Raw genomic sequence first — 25,276 nt, forward strand, 5'->3', positions numbered from 1 at the left:
CCTGCCCTGGGCAGCCCATTCCAACGCCCAACAGCCCCTTCTGCACAGAAATCCTTCCTCAGAGCCAGCCTGACCCTGCCCTGGGCAGCTTGAGGCCATTCCCTCGGGGCCTGGCGCTGGGGCCTTGGCTCCAGAGACTCATCCCCCCTCTCTGCCCCCTCCTGGCAGGGAGTTGCAGAGGGCCAGGAGGTCTCCCCTCAGCCTCCTCTTCTCCAGACTGAACCCCCCCAGTTCCCCCAGCCGCTCCCCAGCAGACCTGTGCTCCAGATGTTCATCATAATGATCTTACTCAGTAGCAATCACTGGACAAAGCAAAGCTCTTCACTAGGATTTTTATTTTGTCGCTCTTGCCAGGCTCGGTGCATTGATGGGACTGATGGTGTAACTTTTGGTGCAGGGTCTTAACACAGCACGGGGCTGAGGTAACTTCAGGACATGCGAAAGAAAGTGCTGAGATGTCCCACTCCACGCAATAATGCCTGCTTTGAGAGGATCTTCAACAGATCTTGGGCAAGCATTTGCTTCTTCTTTTGTCAGAACAATGAAAGGCTTAGAAAAAACACTGCTCACCGTCCTGGAAAGTGGGGTTTGAAGTAAGAGGAAGCACCTCTAGATTTCTTCCTGGCATCCATCACCAGCTGGAGCAGCGCAGGGGGAAGGATGGGAGGGAAAAATCATCAGCCAGCAGAAAGTGGAAATCACAGTGAGGTCCTTGGATTTTTTAAAAAAAGGGTAAATGAGGGAAAGAGAAGAAAAAAACAACCGCCCCGCCATCCCACATACATTTGTCGGTACATCCTACATCCCCCTCTGCTCCTTTTGAGCGAAGTGACTGCACGCAAAAGCCAAAAAATCCGACGGGTCTGATTTTCAGATCAACTTCCCTGGTAGTTAATGGAGTTACATTGGTGTTAATCTGATAGAGTAGAAAGAAAATTGAATCCCCTGAATAGAAACGGATGGCTCTTCTTTCTAATTGTCCCAGTGGTGATGTTCCTTCCCCATGCAGCTGGCGTGGGAGCCCCTGCCCTGAAACCTGATGCCCTGGATGGGCTCCAGAGAGCCGAAAACACCCCTAGGGCCCCGCCGCTGCGTGGCTTTCGAGGAGCCTCTCTCATTTTGAGAGAACAATGTTAACGTGGCTTCTGGCCAGAGACCGTCCCAGCGCCCGAGAGAGAGGGGAGCTGGTCACAAGCGAGCGTGGAGGTGGGTGACAGAGGCCGGTGAGGTCTCATCTGGCCACTGTCCCCTGCTTTTGAAGGAGTGTGGTGAGGACTGGGCTTGGTGTAGCTCGAGGTGGGGATGGGGAGAGGAGTCCCACACCCTTCATCTGCCCCGATTTAGCTGCCGATGGTGCTGGAAGGGGCCGGGGGGGGCTGTCGGGAGAGGATCTCGGAGGAATGAAACTGCCTTCCTCCGGTGGCAGCGAGGGAATCGCTCGAAACGTGTCAGATGGAAATATGTAAGTGATGTCCCAATGCATTACCCTGAACTTCAGATTGATGGAACACCTGAAAGCAGTGAAATGAAGTCGGTGCTTATGTGATATAAAAGGAATAAAATCACAAATTAGAAAGCTCTGTTTCGAAAAGAGCTGTAATCAAATTGACACCATAAAGCTCTCAAAGGCACGTTAATACAAATGGACACATCTTAAATATTTCCAGACGTTCTTAAAGAATGGGTGGGGGGGAAGCATAAATAACACAGGCAAAAATGCTGTATTGAAACCTAAAAATAGAGTGGTCAAGAAGGTTTCTCCCTCGCGGCATCGGCGTCCCCAGCGCGCCGCCGGTGGGTGCCAGCCCCCCCGTGCACCCCGGGACACGGCTTTTTGCCCTGTCCTTGGGGAATGGCTCCCTCCCGCCAAGCGAGGTGTGCTGCTTCCCTTCGGCATGGAGGGTAGCGTGGAATTCACAGTCAGAGCTGCTTGTAAGTTATCTGAGAGCCAAAATCTAGAAAAATTGCCGGGGTTTTGTTTGTTTAACAATTCGGGGAGGGGGTGGAAGTACATTTCTTGGAGCTAAAACCAGATGTGAGACATCTTAGCCACGAAGCTTTCTGGTTCTTTTCTGTTTGTTTTTCCCCCAGTAAGATAAAAGTAACTGCAGAGAAGGTTTAGATTGCGGCAACTCTCGGGTTTCATCCTGGCTACAAGGGTGCTGGCAGACGCTGCTCTGCGAGACCACAAATGATCTTTCTCGTTGTACCGATACGGGGGCCGCCGTTCCCCAAGGCACACGCCTTGTCCTTAGAGGTAGGACTGAGCCTGGGCTTTCCAGCCGGGCAGAAAGTTTCCTTGCTTTGATTTCTCCCTTCGTTATCTGCTGTTACGCCGCCGAGTCGCCGTTCCATCTTGCAGGGGAAGCATCATCTTTGCTGAGGAGGGAAAGGCTGGAGTCGCCCTCTCCAAGCCTCGACAGCCCGGTCCAAGGGAAATCCGGCAGGATCTGCCTTCCCCTAAGGCTGCCTCCTGTAAATCTTTCCATGCTGCAAACAGAATTTTTCAAATCTAGGCCAAGCTTTCCCCGCTCCGGTTTCACCACCCATGCTGTCGCAGACCGGTTCTATCAACGCAGCTCTTTGGAGTAAACCCTGACTTTTCTGCTCTGTGTTTATGCCTATGTAGCCTGGTGGGGTCCTCCTCTGTACCTGGAGCATTACCCCGGGAGTAATTAAAATAATTAACAAGTGTAATTAACTGTTTGAGGGTAAAGGAGAGTTTTAGCACATTATATCAGCAACAATTAAATAAATTACCCTTTTTGTCTTGCAAATAATTGACAGACAGGGGAAAAAAGGAGGAGGGAGATGTATAGACTCATGCAGTGGCACGGAGAAAGTGAATAGGGGTCGACGGCTCTTGTGTTGGAAGACAAAGCAAACAAAGAGGCACCAAATGAAATTACCAAGTGGCAGATGCAAAACGAACATACTTCACACAGTGTGTAATTAAGCCGCGGAACGCGCTGCCCAAATGGATCCCCAAAATCGTAATGGTTTAGCAAGCGATTAGACAAATTCTTGGAAGACGACCCAGTGGGGCTGGCGAGCACAAAGACGCGTCCCCAGCGCAGGACGAGCTGAAGTTGTAAACTGTGGGAGGCTGGGAGAGGACCTGGAGCTGTCCCCTGGCTCTACCCCTCCCCGTCACCTCGTCACCACCTGGACTGGATGCCCAGAGAGTCGCACCGGTTCTGTGATCCCCTCGGGTTGAATTAAGGTGAAACGACGCCAAACGACCGGTTAAAACATTTTACTTGCGGTAGAAAACAATTTAAACTTGGAAAGGGATAACAAGCGATGTGGTCTCTTATGAATCTGTAACAAAGGAAGGAAAGGAAAGAAAATAGAAGGAAAGGAGAGAAAGAGAGTCAAAGAAATCCGGATCACCACCCCTGGATCCAGCGTTGTCTCAGGTGTGGTGATCTTGGGTGGTGGGTGCACACCCAGCAAAGTTTCTGTCACCTTTTTAAGTTCATGTTATCAGCTGATTTGCATACTAGGGAGGTAATTCCACAAACTCATTTCCATGAGAGACGAGGAAAAAAGGTGCAGTGGGGTTTCCAATCGAGTCAGTGGTCATCCTCGCCCTGCCCAGCTTTGGTTTTTCCTCCCTTCCCAGAGATTTTTGCTGACTTCATGCTTCTTATTGGTCATCCCAGAGGTGATCCCCTCTTACCAGCTCTTGTTACCACTTCAGTGGTGAAGGTGTGAAGTCATCAGCAAGGCAAGCAAGGTGTCTGGCTTGCACAACAGAGCCACGCAGTATCTCGGTGATACCTGAGGGGAAACACCACATTTCACTCCGTCCATTTTCCCCCCTTCGAGGCTTATCTAAGGAGTTTGTCAATGCAACTGTAAGGGAGTGGGGGGCGCATCCTTCCATACACTCCCGCTTCCTCGGGGGACTTTCCTTAGACTAATCCAAAGGCCACAGCCTGTCCTTGAGGTTTTCTGTGTCGATGAGTGCTTGGGGCATTACTTCTTTCAGTTCCTTCACGCCGGAGGCAAGGGGACACAGCCCCGTACGCACCTTTGGTCTGAGCCCCTCTGGCCACACTCCCAGCACCTCAAAAGAAGAAAAAACTTTCCTGCTGCCAACCTCTGGCTGCTGGTCGGGACAGACACCCAGCGGTGACATAACTGAGGTACTGTAGGCCGGCGAGCTGCTGCGTGTGTCCCTGCGCTGCCGGACCTTGGCTTCTCCGCGGCCGAAGCCGAGGAGTGCAGCTGCTGCTCCGCACGTGCCCGGGAATCGTTCTCCATCGGAGCTGAACCACGGGTTCCTCCTTAACCCCCCTCACGCAGGGGAGGAAGCACGGGAGGACAAGAGCACTGTATTCTTCTGCTCTTCAGTGCATCCCCACTGCTGTCGCGGAGGCTGAAGTTGAGGTGAGGGCCACCACTGCCTGGGGGGAAGGTGGTCCAGATACCCCACACTCATTGTTGCTCAATTTGGGCTCATAAAATATTTCCAACCCCCTTTTTGGCCCATCTTGACTATAAATCTTTCCAGCTTCATTTAGTGCTCTAGCCTCTAGGTGGTGGTCATGTCTGAGTATTTTCAGAGCACCGCAAACACAACTTGATAATCAGGGAGGACCCCGAGAGTTTGAGGTTAATCAGCTGGTCGGCGGTGGGTGAGAGTGCCAGGAACAGGAGCACGTACCACAGATCCCTGCAGCCTCTTCAGTGTCAAAACTTGGTGTCTGCGTGTCCCCATCCTCAGTCCCCACTGGCGGGGACCAGAGGCCGGGCTGTGGGCTGGCAGCAGAACCTGCTGGGATGGCTGGTGGGTGCCCGGTGGGATGCCCACACTTTCCTGCTGCCCCGGTGGCTTGTGCCAGTCCTGCAGTGGATAAGAAGCAAGCGAGCACTCTTGTTTCATTCTGCGCGTCCTACTGACTGAAGTATGTGAGCTTGGAGGAGAAGAAACAGCAGTTTGAAGAGATCCAAGTGGATACGGGGATGAGGTCATCACTCTGTTGCAGTCAACAGAAGTTTCTCCATCAGGCTTAATAAGGTGAGGATTTAATTCTGTAAATCTTGGTATAAATTTAATGTGCTGGATAAATGGTGCTAGTTATAATTCGTAATGGAGAACCAGGCCAGCTGACCACAGGGTCATCCATGGAGGCTGTGGAAGGCAAAGCTTAGCAAAGCCCTCCCGGTGCCCTGTCCAGCCATTAGAGCACTCACGGATTCATTTTTATTTAGTATATCTTCTAGAATTTGCATAAAAGAAACTTTCTTTAATAGAACAGAGGGACTGTACAGGAGCTGAAAGAGAAAAACGTAAGAACGAAGGCTGTTGTAGAAAGGGCTCTTGCATGTCCAGCTCTGCTGCCTCGTGTGTCATGAGAACTTTGTCCTTCTGACATGAAAGCAGGGTTGGATTCCTGCAAAGGAGAGACTACAGCTCATCTTTCATTAGCAATTTATTTTAGAGATCCCTATCTTGGCCTTAAATGAACTGCAGGTGCCAACTTGCTGAGCTGTCCTTTGATCTTGGGGGGCAACTATGTCCCACTTTCTGGAGAAAAAGCCTCTATTTCCACGTCCACAGTGAATAGTCAGGACACGGACGAGTATGTGGGCACTCCGCTCTGTAACCGGAGGCGTGCAGTCTGGTATCTGACCACCCAAAGCTGTAATTAATGGGTTTTCTTGCACCAAGAAGAGCCTGACCTTATGTAAACCGGGCTGGAACTGATCTGCGCTGAAATACCACGAGATCCTGCAAGAACAGCCTAAGGAAACCCAGAGCAGTAAGCGCTGGGAGTCCTGGTGCAGTCAGCTACGAACAACCGAAACAAAACACCCAAAACAAAATGCCTTGAGGGTTGTGTCCAGTTTTGGGCATCTCAATACAAGAGAGATCTCGAGGGGCTGGAGCGAGGGCAGAGGAGGGCAACGAGGCTGGGGAAGGGCCTGGAGAATAAATCCTGTGAGGAGCCAAGGAAGGAGCTGGGAGTGTTCAGGGTGAGGAGGACGAGGCTGAGGGGAGCCCTCATCCCTCTCTGCAGCTCCTGACAGGACATTGCAGAGAGGCTGGGGCTGGGCTCTGCTCCCAGGGGATCAGGGACAGGACAAGAGGGAACGGCTGGGAACTGCCCCAGGGGAGGGTCAGGCTGGGCAGGAGGAGAAAATGTTTCCCAGCAAGAGTGGTGCGAGAGTGGAACAGGCTGCCCAGGGAGGGGGGAGTCCCCATCCCTGGGGGGGTTTCAGGGCCGTTGGGATGAGCTGTGGGGGATGTGGGGTAGGGGAGAACTTTGTAGAGTCGGGCTGAGGGTTGGACTCGCTGATCCCGAGGGGCTTTTCCAACCTGAGTGATTCTGGGATTGCATGGCTCTGTGATCTTTCTTTCATAACTCCCTCTCGGCGCGTGGCTGTGATCCTGGCAGTGAATTCGAGGCAGATAATGTCTTGCCGGCGTTGGGCTGCCGTGAGCCAGGTCCGACCCACCACCGCCATCTGTACCAACACGGTGTAGAAATACTATGCAGAAACAACTGGTTTAACGGTGTTGGGAGACGCGTGCCGAGGACTGGGAGACGTCTGGCTTGGTGTTTGCAGAAGGGGCCCCATTTCTCTGTGCCATGGTCAGCTCCTGGGGATGTCAGCGATGGCCACGGTGCCAACTGATAAATCAAAACAGGTCTGCGAAGGCACCTCACCAGTTTCTAAAACCAAATATATTTTATGGAGTGGGTAATAATCACTCCATATACCTTTTACAAGCCATGGGGTAGGCTATACACATCTTAGAAATGATCCAAATGCGTGCTTCAACAGCCAGCAGCATGAATTGGCATCGAGTCATCGCAGGACAGCAGAAGAGGAGGAATGTGTGCTGTAGAAGTTCCCCAATTAGTGCACGTGTTCATTAGAGGGAGCGGTGGTTACCTACGGGGCCAATATGCCTCATTTCCAGCGGCTGAGGCTTTGCAGCGGGGTTTATGCTGGGGATGGAGCCGTGTCTTCAGCCCTGGTGGTGTGTAGATTGGCAATGCTTCTCCTTTTATCCACAGAAAGCTCCGGTCATAAATTAAAGTTACTTTATAATCATGATTCAGTGCTCTCACCCCTGGTTTTGACCCGGGAGAAGTTGGGAGCTGCTGGCTGGGAGGGATGTGCCTGTTCCTGGGGATCTGCTGGGGCTGCATGTCACCCTGGGCAGCACCTGGGACTTCAGCACTCACTGACCATTTTCCATCGAATTTATTTATTTAGAATTTTTACTGGGGCAAAAAGAATTGCCTTTCCATTTCCCCCTCCACGTTGCAGAGCATCACGTTTCTGTGTTCCCTGCGTGGCCTCGGTTCATCCTGTCAGTGCTGCAGGAGCAGCAAACCCCCCTCCCCCAAAGCCACACAGGCTCTGGGCCCTGGTTCTCACTCCCAGGCCTGTCCCTAACGCCTCGCAGGGTCTCGCTGGGTGCCACGTTCCCTCCCCGCGGCTGGCACCCGTCCCCTTCCCCGCTGGCACCCGAGCTGAGCCACAGCATCTCCCGACCTCAGTGTCCCGGGATGCACCAGGGTGCCCATCAGTACAGCAGCCGTGGCTGGTAGTTATGATATTTTAGTTATGGTTTATTTCTATGTAAAATATATATAATATGATTTATATAATATATTAAATATACATATATTGCAAAAAATGTGGTTGTAGGTGACATTTTTTAAAACAGGAGTGACTCCACGGTGGATGCTGACAGCCCTGTTTGGTGTCCCAACACCCGGTTGCCCCCGGGGCTCTGCACCCCCTCGGTGGGTGCCCCCGGGTGCCCCCACAGCCTTGGTGTCTCCCCCACCCCGGCTCCCCTCTCCCTCGGTGAGGCTGGTGGGTGCAAAACCCAATGGTTTTGGTTATTGCCTGGTTGGAGCCCTCGACTCTCTGTCTCGCTTCGGTCAAGATCTGCATGACAAAACCACGGGCTCGAGCTCAATTTGGTGATCGCTTGCACCGGGAACCTTACGAGTTTCATCAAAAGCTTGGATGATTTTAGGGTCTAGGTTTTTATTCATTACAGCATTGGCTGACAAAGCCCATTACATCATCCGTTTGGAAGAGAAATTCTCTGCAGCTGCTTGTGTGGCGCGGGGGGTTTTGTTTAAAAAATAAGACAGATTTTTGTTTCTTTCTTTCAGGGCAATTTTCCTCCCAATTGCTGGAAAACTGTATGCTAAAAGGCTTAAAAAGTGGAAAGGAAAAGGGCAGTGCGCAGCAGTTTGAACCATTCATTTAATTTTTTTTTTTATTATTGCCTTTCCAAAGACCTGGAGGGGGGGGGAATAGCCCCATTACCCCACGCATCCAGCGCACCCAGCCAGGCGTGAAAAGCAAAGCCAGTGTCATGGCAATGGCAGATGGCACGAAGCGGGAGGGAGGGCTCCGTCCCCGACCTCTGGACGGACCGCGCTCCTAATTAGCTCTGGAGCAGAGAGTAATTAAACCCGGAGGTAAGGCAAGTGATTACTTTTCCTTGGCGGGTGCTCGCAGGGGCAGGGATGGGCAGGGATGGGGTGCGGGAGCGGGGCTGCCCCCGAGGCCGGCCGGAGCTGGGCTTGGCCCCACATCAATGCTGGGAAAGGATTTTAATCTCGGCTCAGCCCCTTCCTGCACTGCCTGGGAGCAGGGAACCTACAGCAGCTACTCCTTCTTGTTCTCCAAATGACCACAGGCTGCACAAAATGAAATAAAACGTGGCGTTGCAAGGAAATACCGACGGAAAGCAGAGAGGCAGCGTCTGGACTCTGTGCTGATGGCATTAAAACATGACACACTCAATTATTTAGCACCTAATTATTCAATGCACCTCCTTGAACTAGCTCAATGTCAGGGCCGTACCTTTTCTTTCCTCCTCCTCAGTTGTTTTGGAGTATTTTGTTATGCCATCTAACCTCATTTCCTTTAATCCACTTTCTTCGGTTCGCTATGAAAGAAGCAATTGGGAGTAAATTATTTTTGTTGCTGTCGAAAAGGGCGCGAAGCTCTCAAAGCGGGATTTATACAGGGAAATGCACAAAGAGTGCTATGAAAAAAAAATATTTAAGTTCTTCATTCACTGTAATCAAAAGAGCACTCGGGGAAAAATCCATAACTCAATAGCTGCATGTCACTGATATCCCCACTGCTTTCAGATTTCACCTCCAAAAAATGCAGTTATGGGTGGCAGGACCCCCCTCCCGGTGAGAAGCACAAGCCGGGGGCTCCAGCCCGGGGCTGGGGGTCCCCCACCCACAGTTCGATGGTTCCGGCCTCCGTTTTGCTCGGTGCTGAGCCCGGAGCACCATCACGCGCGTCCCACAGCGAGGTGGGGTGCTCGCGGTGGCCCCAGAGTGGGGTGGACAAGCGACACGGTCCCACCTCCAGCCCCTGCCAGGCCCAGCAGAGTATTTTCTCCAGTGTCACCCTTAGGAAGAGGCTTTTTTTCAGCGGCTGCACCCTGGGGGTGGCGGGGGTGGGTGGCAGCGGGGATACGGGTGCAGCTGCACCCAGGAGGGGACAGGGCGTCAATGCTGCAAAGGGCCTGGGGGCACGTCCCTCACCCCTGGTCCTGTACCACCTGCTGAAGCTCAGGGAGGTTCTTACTGAAGGATTGCTGGTTCCATTTAAAAAAGAAAACATGATTAGAGTTGCTTTCAGGGGCAACTCTGACCATGGTGTACACCCAAAGTTCAGGAAGCAAACATAAAAGGGAATTTGACTTTTTTTTTTTTTTTTTTTCCCTTCCAAAGTATGGATTAAAATCCACGATTGGAGGGTGTTTTGGCTCTGACCACTGGGCTGGCAGAGGGGCAGGTCCTGACACAGTCCTGGGATCCCACATGGAGCTGTGCTCCGTGGTCACATCCTGCTCGGACCACAGCAGCCTGTGCATCCCGCGGTCTATGGGGGGAAAAGGGCTTTTCTACAGAAATTATTGCTGTGCTTTGAAAGCGGGGTAGGTGCTGGAGAACAGAGTCATTTTCATACCAGAATAAAAGTGTGAATTGTGGTGCAGGAATCAAAGGAGAAGAGTTTGTCTGCAGCCCCAGCGCCCTGAGCGCTAACTTGAGGCAAGCTGGCTGGGAGAAATCCTGAGAAATCAAACCAGTTCATTTGGAAAAAATCTCTTTCCTAAAGCACCTGGACCACAGTGGGGGAAGCTGGGTGTCCTGACGTGGCCGGGGGGCTGCTGGCACCCACCCTGGCCACTGCTCAGGGCGCTTGTCACATTGCTGTGGTGGCCACTTTGGACTCACCGAAATTCCGCAGCAGCCCCTCCATCCCTGCTGCTCTTCCATGAGTCTTGGGGCTGAACCAAACAGAAAAAAAAGGAAGGACTTGTCTGAGAGACTTAAACGCCAGCTGGGAAAAAGCCTGAAGCTCCAGTTTCTTGCTTTGGGTTAGTCCTGGTTTCCCCACCATCGCGGTCTGGCCCTGGGAGATGCTCCTGCCCATAGTTCACACCCAGCATCCCAAACCAGGACCCGCCGTGGGGTTGGAAATTCCCGGGTGCTCAGGGTGATGGGACACATCCTGCACCGGCCTGGCCGTGCTCACGCTGGGGGAGCTGCCAAGGTGGGACAGGAGGACGGCGGAGGGGCCGCGACGAGGGAGAGGAATCGCAGCGAGCTCTGCTAAAGGAGCTGGATTTACCTTGGGAGGGGGACAGGAGAGCGGGGAAGGGCGATGGCTTTTTGGGGAGGGAGAGGTAACAGTAGGAGTCTCCTTATTCCGCCCTGGGAGGAGCCGAGTAAAGCATTGAGGAAGAGCTTTATTATTTTAAATGTATTTATTTTTGCAGCAGCTCATCACTGCAAAAAACAGAAGTCCAGACTTGCTTACACAGCTGTGTCTGCCGGCGATTCCTGCCGGGGTGAGCTGGGGTTTCCTCGGTTTTTATGAACGGGCTGAACTTTGCCAGACAAATGGGAAAAATCACGGCTCTGCGGAGCCTTCAGCACTTATTTACGCATTTACAGTCAGCTGCGCTGTACCCAGCACACACAGAACGGTTGGGTTTTGCAGAACACCGGCTGCCTTTTTTGCTTGGCTTAAAATAGCTCCGGCTCTGGATCTCCCAACACCCGCTGCAGCACCAGGTACATTTCTCCATCTGAATCATTATCGAAGCCCCCGGGGATAAGTGTGATTTTCAGAATAACATCCACCTCTTGCAGCATATCATCTGGATGATCTCAAGATTTCTGAGATTTCTGCTTCCAAACTGAAAACACCGGACAATTTTTCTTTTTTTTTTTTTTTTGTACTGGATTAGTCAATGCTTGCTGCAGGGCAGAAAGAGGGGTGCTGAGCTTTCCTGTGGCCTTATGTTTTACCCCATAAATGCCTTTGACAAGCAGGAGATGAGCCCAACAGGAAAACTCCTGTTTACTGCCAGGGTTTGACCCACGAAGGAGCTGCCGGTGCTGCTCCAGCTCAGCACAGCGCGCGCAGCCTTGCCCGCACCACGGCGCGTTTCCCACCAAGGTTTCCCTGACACAGAGATGGTCAAAGATATTTGTTTCAGTTTAAAAAGCAGCCAGAATGATGAGAAAACTTGGGAACATTTCACCAGCAGAGCTGTGGCTAAACCACCGTGGTCCCAACCCAGCTGGGCTGCTCGGGGGATGAAAAGACCCTGGGAGAGTTTGGCATTCCCAGATAAACCACTGAATTTCCACCCGTTGCTCCTATTTAATGTGGAAACAATGGCAAAACAAACCTGGCTGGAGGGAACAAACCCAGAAACGGTGTTTGGGACTGTCTGAAAGAGATTAACACTATATCCATGAAAATATTTCGCCGTAATTCGTCCCCGCTCATTGCCTTAAGCTTCAGATATTAATAACCTGGACCTCACGACTGTCAGAATAACTTTTAGTTATCAGCAACTACAGGGTCTTCCTGCTCCCTAGTAAACGCGTATTAACTTCTGTCTTAAATGGTGTTTGTGACTTTTTAATAGAAGAGAATAAAGGCAGAGCTGAGGGGCAGCAGCACCGCGGGCCGGGGCGGAGCGTGGCACGGCAGATGGGGGAGCCAGCGGCAGCTCCTCGCTGGCCCCAGAGCAGCCAACATCTGCTCCTAATGATGGTTTTAATAGCCCGATTTATTTCAGTTACTGGAGTAGGGAATCTTAGTAAATTATGTCAGATGAGTGGGCTCTTTCTTTTCCTGAAAAATACCCGTCGCCCCCCCCCCCCCAAAAAAAAAAAAAAAAAAAAAGGAGGGGGCAGGCAGGCTGATTGGCACCACTGCACTAAGCCTATTTACTATACAAAGGGGATTTAATTCCAAATTTCAAGCGTAATTTAAGGCTAATGCTAAACATGAAAATGGTGCTAGCATCACGCTATTAAGAAATGGGTATAAAATGCATTGGGAGTCTAAGTCAGTGATTTTTTTTCCCCCCTCCTCACATTGAAAAAGCCTGCCCTGTAATCGTAATGTCCACGGGGTTATTTTTTAAAAATCCAAACAAATAAGAAAAGATCCAGAAGACTGAGGCAGAGCTCAGCTGCCAGCCTTGCCCTCAGAGTCAGGTCTGGCGTGCTCCACGGCGGACACGAGCAGCACCCACCGCAGAAACGGCTGTTAAAGAGAAAAAAAACCCTCCATGGGGGCAGCCGGGGGTGCTGCGGCCGGGGAGGACCCACGGCTCCCTCCTGGCTCCCCTGTCTCTGGCAGAGTTGCATCAGCAAAGCCATGAGGGCAATTAGTTTAGTCATCCCCTTTTTGGGTTTAGAGATCAGAAGGCAGCTCCCCACTACATTCCTAACAATTATATTAATTTTTTTGTTGTTGAACACAGTACGTCTGCCACTCACTTTTCCTTCAGGATAGGCACAAAATAGTAATTGGGTTTCTCTACGGGAGCGGCTCACACCGAGGTCAGGCTTGGCTGGAACTGAGCTGAGCGTGGCCGGGGAAGCACGTGCCAGCTGCTTCCCAAGCAGGGATGGGAGAAGTCCCACAAGGGAGATTAAAATCTCAGCTGGACACAGCACCCGTCTTCAAAAACGAGGAGCAGGGAATGACAGAGCAGTCAGCCTAACTCCGCTACTTGGGAAGGGAGTGGGGAAAAAAATAATAAAGAGTCAAGTTACAGAGATTCAGGAGATCAATAAAGTGATAAAAAAGCAGCCAGTGTGGATTTGTCAAGAACAAATACTGTCAAAGCAAACTAATTTGTTTTTTGACAAGATAGTTGGCCCAGTAGAGAAGGGAGAGCAGTGAGTGGATTGTGTCTTTTGAATGGTTTCTGACAGCATCTTATGCAGAATTCTGATAAGCAAAGTAAAGACAGAGCGTATATTTGTAAATAAATATACGGGCCATATCTTATAAATACATAGAGTGTATAGAGGTGACAAGTCAAGAAGGAGAAAATCACTGAAGGCTGCGCAACGTGCTCCTCTGAGGGGGAAGAAGCTGCTGGGGTGATGCTGGGGTGCTGCTGGGGTGATGCTGGGGTGATGCTGGGGTGCTGCTGGGGTGGTGGAACACAAAGTGCAGGACTCAGAAGGGTAACATTTGGGCTAAAGTTTCCAGCAGATGAAGACATCTGTTCTGAGCATCCAACCAACCCAAATGACCCCAGAGCAGAGGAGCGCGCCCCTCGGTTGTACTCCGGGCTGGAAACTCTACGTTTGCAGTGAACTGACAAAACCTCCTTACAACTACTCTTTCGTATTCCCTGGTTTATCAGGTACCTTTGGCAAGCTGGCTTTGCACATGCTCTACGCAAGTAAGATTGATACCAAATCGCTACCGCGTGTCAAAGACCAAAATTCCTGAGCACAAATCGAGGGTTGAACTAGATGCCAGCCCGGGACTTGGGTGCGGTGCTTTTGGGTCTGGAAGGGTTACAGCATGTCAAACAAACTGTAGACCTGGTATTTCAAACTGTAGACCTGGTATTTTAAAACAGTCAAGGCCTGCTCTGTCATACGAGTTGAATTTAACACAGCGCAGGCTGCTGAGTGGCCTTCGGGGAGCGGGGTGTTAGCCCCCATCAGCTGTGTGTCCTCAGCTCGCCTGCCCGAGCACCTCCCTGGTGGGGCCACGTCTGCCATCAGGGGGGTCACGATTTCGCCCTCAGACACAGCCCTTTTCACTTCAGAACTAAGATAACGTAACGAGGCCATGGTGAGGTACAGCCAGGAGTTTGTGCATCTGCTCCACAAAGGAAAATGCTATTTTTTGCGGTGCCAAATGTCTGTCTCCTGCCCCCATCTTCCTTGTTACCTGTGGCTCTCACCGAGTGTGCTCAGATGCTCATATTTTGGGTCGGTACAATAATTATGGCTGTTGTACTGGCACATCTGTCCCTATTCCCTCTCTGTAGTTACAAAGATCTGTGCTGATGAGTCTTCGTACCGCCTGAGTTTCCTAGAGAGTTTTTGAGGTATTTTAACTCATCTACCCAAGAAAACAAGGGTAATCAGATTGTTCCATGAATTTCCGCGTGTTACATTTAATCCATTGAAATGAAATGTGAAATGACAGAAACTGCATTTGATTTTGGCTTTCTCCCTTACTGGCGAAGTTCACTGGAGAACACAAGTTCGCTTTATCTATCCAGCGAACATCTCCTGCACGTTATCCGTGGGAGGCTATGGTTTGGTTCACAGCATGGACACGAGGGTGCACTCAGGGAAGGCTCGTGGCTCTCCCGCCCCTGGCGGTACCCTGGGGCTCAGCTCAGCACAGGAGACGAGCGGAGGCCGTTCTCTGTCCTTCCCCTCCTGCTGTGACACTGTCACCTCCTCCATTACCTCCTTAAAACCTCAGGTGAGGGAAGAAGCAAGAAGAAAGTTCCATGTCCAACACTGCTAGAGGGAAGTAGGTATTATCCTTCTCCGTACGCCAGGAAACTTTAATCAAAGACAAAAAAGAAAGTGCTCAGGTACACTCTTGCATCCATTTATTTAAAAAGAAATAGAGATTTCCTTCATTTCATCTGTGAAAATCATCCACATAAGCCACTGAGGGGATCTTCTACCCCAGCCTGGGAGGAAAAGGAAGTTAAAAAGGCCTGCACAGTTCATTAGCGGGTTTGCTCTCGTTCTGGCTTTATTTCAGCCCAGACCACCACTCTATTCCTGCTAATGGTACAGTGATGACCTCAGGCCATCAACCACCTCCCACAGAAACACCCTCGTATGTGCGTTATTAGAAGATCCAACCGAGGATCTTCTACTACTTTGTTCCTTTGGGGGTGCCCAGGTCTCGTGCCCAGCCCCGCTCCACGACGGAGCCGAGCCGAGGTGGGTCCCCCCCTCACCCCCTTAATGTAAAGCTAAAGGGCAGCTCAGGCATGGGGGGTTATAAACTAACCCAGTTTATAACACCGATGGCATCCCTTGGGGAGTTTCCTGTAGTGCTGGAGATCTGGTTGTGTTCAGCTTCGTTTCATTGCTGATAAAAATTGAATTTTTTTTTTGTTTGTTTTATATCTGCATCAGCATCTGGCAATAGGTCAAGAGTTCAGGAAGCTAAAAAAAATATAGAAAAACATAGGATCTTTCTTTATCTCTTCTCTGAGCATCTAAGGTTGCTTTCCAATGCACATTTTATTTTAAGGTGAGTTATTTTGTTGCCATAGTAATACCATTCAGGTTTTGAACCGCTACCATTTTTGTTTGCTTCCAGGCTAGACTTGTCACAAACCGTCAGCATCCCATGTCCCTTCCCGGGCAGCAGCTTCCCACCATGGTGCAAAATACCTTGAAACTTCAGCTCCAATCTGCACAATGAAGCATCACTGCTCTCTGCTAAGGCACGGGACCCCCAGCAGTCAGACAGGAGAGCTCTGTGGGGCGGGGGTGGCTGGGGCAAAACTCCGACCAAAAAAATATTCCTCTGCTCCTTTCTTATCCTTTCTCCCCAGCCCTTGCAATAAGACTTTGAGAAGGTCAAAGATAACCCGGTGGCTTTACTAATTAGCACTTATTAACACCACTCATCTGGCTGTGGTGCCGTTGTGCTCGGCCGTCCTCCTCCAGGCTCTGACACGGTCAAGAACAAACCCGTGTTTGCCCCAAAGACCTTAAAATCTCTGTAAATCCTATTTGTTGCTACACAGGTGTCTCATTTCTTTACCCCAAGCCTAATGAATTTATTTCATTACTAAGAGAACTGTACTAAAATAAAGACCTTAAATATCACAAGATGCAAAGAAAAGGGATTCGCTCGAAGGGAAATATTACTGTGGTTGGTTGGGGGAAATGGGTTCTGTAAATGTATCGGAAATTAATATTGAATTTTATATATTTATATAGTAAATATTTAAAGGAATAGTATCATTAAGATATTAAGCTATTTACATTTAAATTGGAAATGCTTTTTTTTTGCTATAATTCATTTAATTAAGGCAGGCACAGCGTGACACCTATTAGCTTAAAACCTATTACATGGGTGCCAGACCATATACATGACCGAGAGCCCGGCCGCTTGTTCCACTGCACAGTCAAAAGAAGCAGTTCAAGCAAAGCAGTTTGAAAAGGTGGTTTTTTTGTTTGTTTGTGGTTGGTTTTTTTTTTTTTTTTTTTTTTAATTTCAAATAAACCATTTCCAGATTAACAAATCAAGGCTACGTGCACGTAGAAGACCCATGTGAGCCTTCCAGAGATTGATGCATCTGGATAAATCCAGCCCAGATTAAAGCAAAGCTCTCGCTGCACAAACTCTTCCTGAAAGGAGCAGGATGCTGGTGATGCTGCCGGCACCGGGAGGAGGACTGTGCCGGGAACAACGAGTGCCCAAGTCAGGCAGGAGGATTCAGCGGTGGGGCTGCTCTCTACGCTGTTCTGTTGCGTTTCTCTTTGGCGGGGGGAATTGCCGAGGCAGAGCCATTCCGGGAGCGTTCGAGCCGCCGCAGTTTCTGTGGTTTGTAAGCTTACCCATGGCTCTGCCGCTCCCTGATAGAAAACCCTCCGCAACACGACGCTGCGCCTAAACACAATAGCAGTCCAGCATAAAGCAACAGCCTTAACAATGAGTTTCTTTGCTTTTATAGGTTTTAGCGAAGCCCATTGTGTTGTTTTAACGCCCTTTTTTTGTATTCAGATTTCTAATGTCTTTGACTGGGGGAAGGGTGGAAGGGGCAACCAATTTAATGCGATAATCCCCCTAAGCCTTGCTTAATGCAGTCACTCTGGTCTGCGTCTGTGAATTTTATAGTGGTATTTTGGGTGGTTGCAGCATTACACTGGAAAACGTCCCATCATTTATTTTGTAGCTATTGGAGGGAAATGGTTCCCAGCGCCGGGCAGCCTGTTCATTAAATCCACATTGTCAAATGAAACAAACTCTGTCACCCCAGATGGGGCTGGACCTCAGGGCTGTCGTTCTGCTTCCTGCATAAGGTAGCTCAGAGGCTGCGTACAAATCACCAAAATGAATATTAAAGCACGAGCAGGAGACTTTTGCGGTGGATGAGAAATCTCATTTTTGGCTGAGGAGGCGGGTGGGGCTGCAGGGAACAAAGCAAAGTTCCCAGCTCGGGGATGACTGCGTCCCCCTGGGACGGAGCTGCTGCAGCAGGATGGGTCCTCCCCGCTCCCCAAACACGACCAGAGCTCCCACCATCTCCCTCAGGGTGGCCGGGATGAAAGTGCTGCAGGAGGAAAGTTCCAGCAAGAGTTTTTGTCCTGTTGCTTGTTCCCCCCGACAGGGAGGGAGTGCTGCAGCGTGGGCTGTTTTTCCACACGCTCATCAGAAAGTCAAGACTCATTAAAGAGTATTGAAGCATCTCCTGAGCCTCTGCTCTCCTTAAATTCCTTCAGTGGTTCTCAGCTCCTAGAATTTCTCTCTGATGCTTGCTCAAACCTGATGCATTCAGCCAGCAGTGAATATAAACCTGTGCCAAGAGGTTAGCATCGCTCTTGATGGGATTTTTTTCAATGCCCTGTTTCAGGGTGCACTGTATCTCCCAAGAAAACATTCCTCAGCCGTGCTAGAAGCATCGCAGGAAGAGTCACAGCAACAACAAAAAGCACAAATAGGGGGGCATGGGGGGCTGGTACGGTCGATAGGCAGCAGCAACACGGTCCAGCTGCGAAGGAGGGTTTGGGAGAAAGTTTAAGGTCTGAAAGATGTTACCTGAAGCAAACTAAGTCACTCTGAGAGGAGAAAGGAGCAAAGAAAGGAAAAAAAAAATATTAAGAGACTGAGATCGACTAGACTGGCACAGAAAAAGAAGAAAGAGAGGCGTCCAGAGGGACATCAGAAAACACGCGGGGAGAAGAGGATCCACAACAGGAGAACAGCAGGATCCTTTACACTTAATGGAGAATGTGGAGGCTACAGAGGAGGTGCTTTTTTTTTCACCCCTACAGTCTGTGCAATTGCCTTCCATGCTTATCTCTTATCCAGCGATAAGAATGAAACACCTCAGGAAAATAAAGACCGATAACAGAATTCTGTCTTTATGGCCATGAGCTTCACCTCCTATCTACTGGCCTTGCGTGTTGTTTTCCGTCAGATACCAGCCCAGCTCTCAGCCACACAGAACCTCACAAACTCTGAAGGAAAACTCTTTTGTTGGTGTCAAAGAGATGAAAGGGAACAGCTAAAAGGGCAAGTACTTGCAGGTGCTGGAAAACACTTCACCAGAGATTAAATTGAATTAGTCCTTCTATCAAGAAAACCTTTAAAGGACCTTCCAGGAATTAAGTCATCTCCAAATGGACATGATAGAGAAAACATATTCTAGTGGGCTGTATCTCAAGCCCTAATAAGTTAAGGCCCAAAAAATTAAGAAAGGGAGATTCTGAAAACTGAATTCCTGAGGATATCAGTGGAAAGACTTTTTCCCAAAGATAAGAAGCTGGAAGGCTACGGGAGAACGTGTATGTCCACTAAATGATGGAAGTATGAGGACTAAATGAAATATGTGGGTCACTGTTTATTACAGAGGAATTTGTGGAGGTTTCCACGTTAAAGCCTTTCTTTACGAGGGGTAAGATGGAGAAGTCATCTCAGACTTAAGATCACTAGAGGAAGCTTTAAAATTAATGAATACAAATAACGGGAACAAAATTCCTGTATGGGACAGCATCTTGACAGTTCCAGAAAAGTGTTGAAATATGAAATTGTCGGACTACTTAACCCTAGTTTGAAACCCCTTGTCTAAATCGGGCCTGAGATTTAAGGCCTAGAACGACAAATGAAACTCAACTTTGATGGATGCAAATTCATGCAAATCACTACAAACACGGAGGAACGAGCTCTGACCCTGAGGACATCTTGGCATCGCTGTGCTGACATCTTCACAGAGCTGCACACAGCGCTGAGGCAGTCGGGAGGCAAACGGACCGTGAGGAATTACTGGGGAGGACACGGAGAACAAATAAAACTGAGCGTTGTTACAGCGCTGAGCGAGCCCGTGGCGGGGCCACGTGTTTCAGCCTTCTTTGCGCAGGATGGATAACCAGAGAAGGTGGAAAAACACAAGGGTGAGGGAGTAGAGGTCTGCAAAAACCACCTTGTGGGGTTAAATAGAGTAGGGCTTTCTTATTTGGAAAGAGAATATGACAGGGGTACATAAAGACCCCGGTGAAAGGGGATGGGTGCTCCTCGATTTGCTTTTAGTTTTGTCCTCTTGGTGTTACTGCACAACTCACAGAGCCCGTTTCATTTTCCTCATTGTCAAACTGGAGCATTAGTTTTATTAGTGACTTAGAAAGTTCGTTATCAACTCATACTCCTGTGGGCAAACTTACACGAGACAGTTTTCTAATCCATCACCTCGTAATTCATATTTAATTTCTGTTTTTTATAAGACTATTTAAAAAGTATTAATGAGCTTATTTATAATGTCTACACGTTATGGATATCAATAAATATACAAAGTACCTCAAACCGCTTTTAAGCTTTTATTTCAATAAAAGCAGCACTTTTAAAAACCCTTGCGAACCCTGTGCGCTCCTTCACAAAAATAGCTAATATTTCTGCAAAACTGACAAGCAGAATTAAAACATATAAAAATCCTCACAACTTATCAGAGAAAGGGCACGGGATACATGGGGACATAATTCTATTTAAACGACATACTCAGCTGAGGAGTTTAGTAAAATTTGCATGTCCAGCTACATGGGGAGCGAGGTGGTGAATTCCCAGTTGCAGTCGGACGCTGTGGTCCAGGCTGTAAGGTTCCTGAGCACTTCCAGAAGTCAAAAAAAAATGGAGGATTTGGCCCTAAAATCCCCCCAAATCACAAACCAAACATCAAAGGATTATTTTTTAAAAAATTAGCAAGGTTTGAAGTTGCTGACTTAGCCCCACCAGGGAGTACCAGGTGGTATTTCTGGGGCCAGAGCCCCTTTGTGTGCCGTGACCCCGCAGACGGGCACGGCCGTGGCCATTTCATGAGAAGGGCTGTGCCAGGCAGCTGGAAATGTTGGGGACAAGGGGCTCCTGGGGACAGAGAGCCAGAATCGAGCCCTTTGACACGGATGTAGCCAACTGCAATTGTAATACCAACAAGAACATAAACTACCCTGTTACTTACACCTAACGGGAATTTTCCTGCTTATGAAACTCGCGGGGTTACAGGCACTTTCAGGTGTAATGTTGAAATTCAGCGATGTGGAATATATACTGGAATGCTGACGTTATTTACCTGGTCCTTCCCCTTACAGAGCTACGAGCACACAGGTACACAGATCACCGTTGCCCATTTGCACATGCATTTCATCCCTATTTGAAATTTTGTGTTTCGATGAACAATAGAGACACAGACAAATATTTCCTTAAGATTCAGAGAGAATGAATTTGAAAACTAAGCAGATAATAAGTTCCCCCAGTCGCAGCAGTGCTGTACATACCGTCTAGCCGAGCAACAGCTAACACCAGTTAATGGCTGCCATAAGAAATATGAGATATGGATCAGTCCACGGAGTAACAGATGATACTGTTCCAGGCAGGTGGCATTTTAGGCTCAAGTGAAGGGATTTCAAGATTCTCAAGAGGAAGAAACACCGTATTTTACATCATGCAGAACAAGTAATCTATCAACTTAGATGATTAGAAGATAGAATTTAGAAACAAAGGAGAGTGGCGTCCTGACTATTTCTCAACAGCCTTTCATATGGGATAGTGTTACACCCAACTCTCGGGCATCGGGCACCATCTAGAGGAAAGATTGGTACGATGCAGCAGGGAAATTAAATATTAAATTTTTAAAAATAGCAAAAAACCTAAAGCAGGTCTTGCATAATATCTAACAGCTACTGAATTATTCTTTAGCAGCTCTTACCCAGGGAGAAAGCCATATGAAGGAACGGAAATTTGGAGATTTGTCCCACAAGACAGGATGTTGATTTGCACACAGGACCTCTGCACTCAAGCAAAACCCATGACTGTAATTATTGTTAGTTATTTTGCACCTATTTTTTTTTTTTTTTAAGAAAAAATAAGCTATGATATCAAGATTTAATTTCAAGGTTGCTGCATTTAGAGATCATCTTAAAGCAAACTTTGACTTTTCAATATCCATATTTGCTTAGAACTGCATAGTACAAGCACCATTCCCCAAGTTCCCTCTAAATAACACTTTGACATCAGTTAAACTTTGGATTTAACTTCCGCAACAATTAATACCCTTGTTCACCATTTAGCTGCATAAGAAAGGCCCGAGATGAGCAGGATGTACATAGAAATGTGCATGGAAAATACTAAAAAAAACCAAAAATACCCCAAGCTGAAAATGCTTAACTTGCTCTACTGTTAAAATCCAAACAGATTCAGACACACACTCCCATGTACATTTACTAAGCAGGGAAGCCTGCACACCAACACGATTCCACTCTAAACTTTGGTTTTTTTTAATTTGCAACGGCACATTTCTGCCTGATTGTGAAAAAACTGCAATCATGTTTTCACACTATGTTAAAGCAGAAGTCAGAATCTGACTCATTGTGACACTATAATGATAAATAAGAGACGCATTTACCTGGTGTTTCACGCTGACTATGGGGAAGTTCATTTAATTTTCTAGTCAAATTAAACAGTGATAAACTCTGCTGGCTTGCGCTTCCTCCCAACAACAGCCACAGAGTGTGATGGAGCATTTTGCAGGGGAGGTAGAGGCTGCCAGTGACCAAGGTATGAAAAGTGCCCTGAGGGCAAGCACTAGTGCAGCCCTGCATGAACCAAAAAGAGGCAAAAAGCTGAAAAATGGCTTATTGTTAAATGCTGAGAGGTTTCTACAACATCAGACTGGTCGAAGCGATGGTATTTGAGTATTACCAGTTTCTACTCCTAAAGATCCTTTAAGGGCTTTCACTTCTGTTTATTTTTGAAGAGCATTATGGAAAGAAACTGTTAAAATCCAGCTTCCTCCTTAAAGCATCTCTGCTTCTGAATACCTCTGCTGTTCATTGGGGAAGATTATGCCAGTGAGCACATCCTTCACTGCTCGGTGCCACTGCTTCTGTTGGCACTGACATGATGGAGTTGTGCTTTGGAAAAAAGATGAATAAGCACAACCATAAAATCTTGCTTTCGCTGGGAGATTTACTACCATCCCTCAGCATGCTGCTTCTTGGATGCAGAGGATCCAGAAAGAGATGAGTCATGGAAGCTGCAAGATCCGCGTGTGGCTGCAGTGTGCTGTGGAAACGGGGCGCCTGGGGAAGGAAAGAGCCGCTCGAGGATGGGCCTTACTCACCACAGAGATGAGTCCTGGAGGGGAAAACCCGGGAGAAGCAGGAAAAGGTCTTGATCACAGGCCTTGCAGCAGCCTTGGGGAATAATAAAGCAACTGGGAGAACGTTAGGGCTAGGAAGCGGTGGTGCCAGGGAGCCAGCAGCACGGGAAGAGGCTTGGGAGCCGCTGCAGAGCAGTACAGCCGAGCCAAGAGCACGCCAGCGGAGCCTGGCCAAGGGAAAAGTTACACAACGGCTGTTTTGGGCATGACTAATGCTCTGTTTGTACTTGAGCCGAACGCAGGACGCCGTGGCCTGCGTACCTGAGCGCTGCAACACGGGCGGAACAAATAGCTGGGGGATTACGAACGCGCCTCCCGTCTTGCTGATGCCTGAAGGCGGCTGAGCTGCAGCGAGGGCGCAGCGTGGAGCCCTCCCGGTTTGGGGCTGCAGGGTCGGGTGTTTCTAAGCACTGTGGTGTGGGAAGGACACGGGTTTACTTTGGGACTGTTTTCTATCCCAGGCTTCCCATTTGAGAGCCCATTTTAGCAACCGTAGATATTTCCATCGGCTCTAGGTAAGCCCTAAAAGAATAATCCTGCCTCTTGCGGTGGTGCAGCTTCATGTGTTGCCACTCCTCAGCTCAAATAAAAGTAAACTGTGAGTAGAGAGATCTAGTAAGGCATCAACCAAAAGGCATATGCATAAATAAATCTATTAGGTGACTGTTAGCACTGGAACGCACCAGGACGTAACACTATACATTTGCAACACTGTGTTTGCTCATGACATAGAATTCTATTCAGCTCAGAAACATTGGGATGTATTTTCAGGGCATACTATAAAACATCCGTATTTTTTTTCTTTGCGTTCCCATCATGCATAAAAGTACAAGCTTGCAATTCTCAGCTCTGGAGACAGGTGGGAGAAACATTACCTCTAAGGATAGTGAATATCGGCATGCTCTTCTCCTAGCTGGTAATTTATTTTGAGAATTGCAGTTTTGCACCGTATCTCTCACAGGAAGCAGCTGGGTTGTAACTTCAGAGGCTCCAGTTTAAGGCTGGAAAGGTGGGAGAGTTGTTACTATCGAAAAGCCACTAGAAGTAGGGTTTGCAGCTTGGTAAGGTGGCACCTCGTGTCTCTGCTAGTGATGAGCTGATCAACAAACCTGCCTTCAGAAAGATTCCAAGAGCTACCAGGTGAGTGATTTTTTAAAAATTTAAACTCTCCTTAGCAGCTTGAGAGCTTTAGAAAATGAAGAACAGAGGTCCACACATCGTCCAGTTAATCCGAGCTCCTGGAACAAAATAAACACCTTGGTGTAGGTGAATAGAGGCAAACTGTGCGGAGCAGCTGAATGTCAAGTCCCCGAGTCCTTCTCCAGAGCTCCTGGTGCTTGGTCGGGTACCTCGAAGCACCCCGAGAAGAGGCTGCCAGCAGGAAGGACCACATCCTGACCGTAACAGCAGGAAGAACTCTGAAACAGCACTTCACAGAGAGCCGAGTCATGAGTAGCTGCTATAAATATATGCTTAAAATGAATTTATTCTTAATGTTTCAACAGCATCGATTTACGATGATTCAGCTCTTGGTATTCAAAGCATGAAGATGAGTTGTCTTTTTTTATTTTCCAGTTATGACAGTGATTGTTACATTGCCAATGCTCAGGGAGTTCTAATACCAATTGTTAGGTATTTATGGTGGCAAAACACAATTTTACACTAAAGAATGCTGTCAATTCACTTAATATGTTTTAGCAACTTAGTGGTAAAGTGACATCAATTTCTGGAGCTTTGACAGGACGCTTCCCATTGAAAAAAATACTTGTTTCCCTTAAGAATATCTACAGCGACTGATACTGAACCCTTTTCTTGCTGATGAGAACAGGTGCTGTATCAAATCATATTTTCATTTCCTGGACACCGGGCGGGGGCGAACAATTTTAATTTGTCTCCTGAAGCCAGCTGGCACCCTCCGTTCCGCATCCCCTGTGTCCCTGGGGGTGCATCGCTGTCTGTGCTGAGGCGGACACGTGGCTTTTGCATGAGGTTCCTCCAAACATTGCGACAGCTTTCTAGCTGCCCGACACCAGGCATCTTAACACTGTCTTTTGAGTGCCTGTTTATGGTGAATTAAACAGTTGCAACAACACAAGTAAACGTATTTTTCTGGATTCACAGTACATGATCCTAGAGCTGCCTCACAGGCCCTTCTCCTCAGCCAGGCCCTTCTGTTGTTGCCGGCTCTCCGCCCTCACCTTGCACCCGAGTGTCACCCCCTCCTCCACAAAACACGCATGGGCTCCATGGGCTAAAGATTCTCAACCCCCTGCGCTTTCTCTTCAAAACTAATTTTCTGGGCCTTTGCTGAGGTCTCCCATTTCCCAACTGCTACCGGGCCAGGAGGCTGCCCCGAGGCCCTGTGCCTCCGAGGTGGGAGACTGGGCTGGGAGGAGGCTGAGGCTGAAGGGGGGGGGACTGAGGCCGAGGAGGGAGATCTGAGGCCGAAGAGGGAGTCCTGAGCCCGAAGGAGAGGTTCTGAGCCCAAGGAAGAGGGTCCCGAGGCCTAAAGAGTGACGGCGGCCTCACGGCCCAGCAGCCGCCGCGAGCCGCCCGGAAGTGCCTCCT

The 25,276-nt window shown here is 48.8% G+C and overlaps 1 long non-coding RNA gene across 1 annotated transcript; it reads left to right on the forward strand.

Moving 5' to 3' along the window:
- The first annotated feature begins 16,550 nt into the window (after positions 1-16,550).
- LOC113479956 lies at positions 16,551-20,239 on the forward strand. The gene is made up of 2 exons (XR_003398396.1): positions 16,551-16,884; positions 17,672-20,239. It is a non-coding gene; the product is annotated as an uncharacterized LOC113479956 (long non-coding RNA).
- The last annotated feature ends 5,037 nt before the right edge of the window (positions 20,240-25,276 follow it).

The sequence above is a fragment of the Athene cunicularia genome (genome assembly GCF_003259725.1).
Source record: "Athene cunicularia isolate RWA chromosome 4 unlocalized genomic scaffold, athCun1 chr4_part3, whole genome shotgun sequence".
NCBI classification, from domain to species: domain Eukaryota; kingdom Metazoa; phylum Chordata; class Aves; order Strigiformes; family Strigidae; genus Athene; species Athene cunicularia.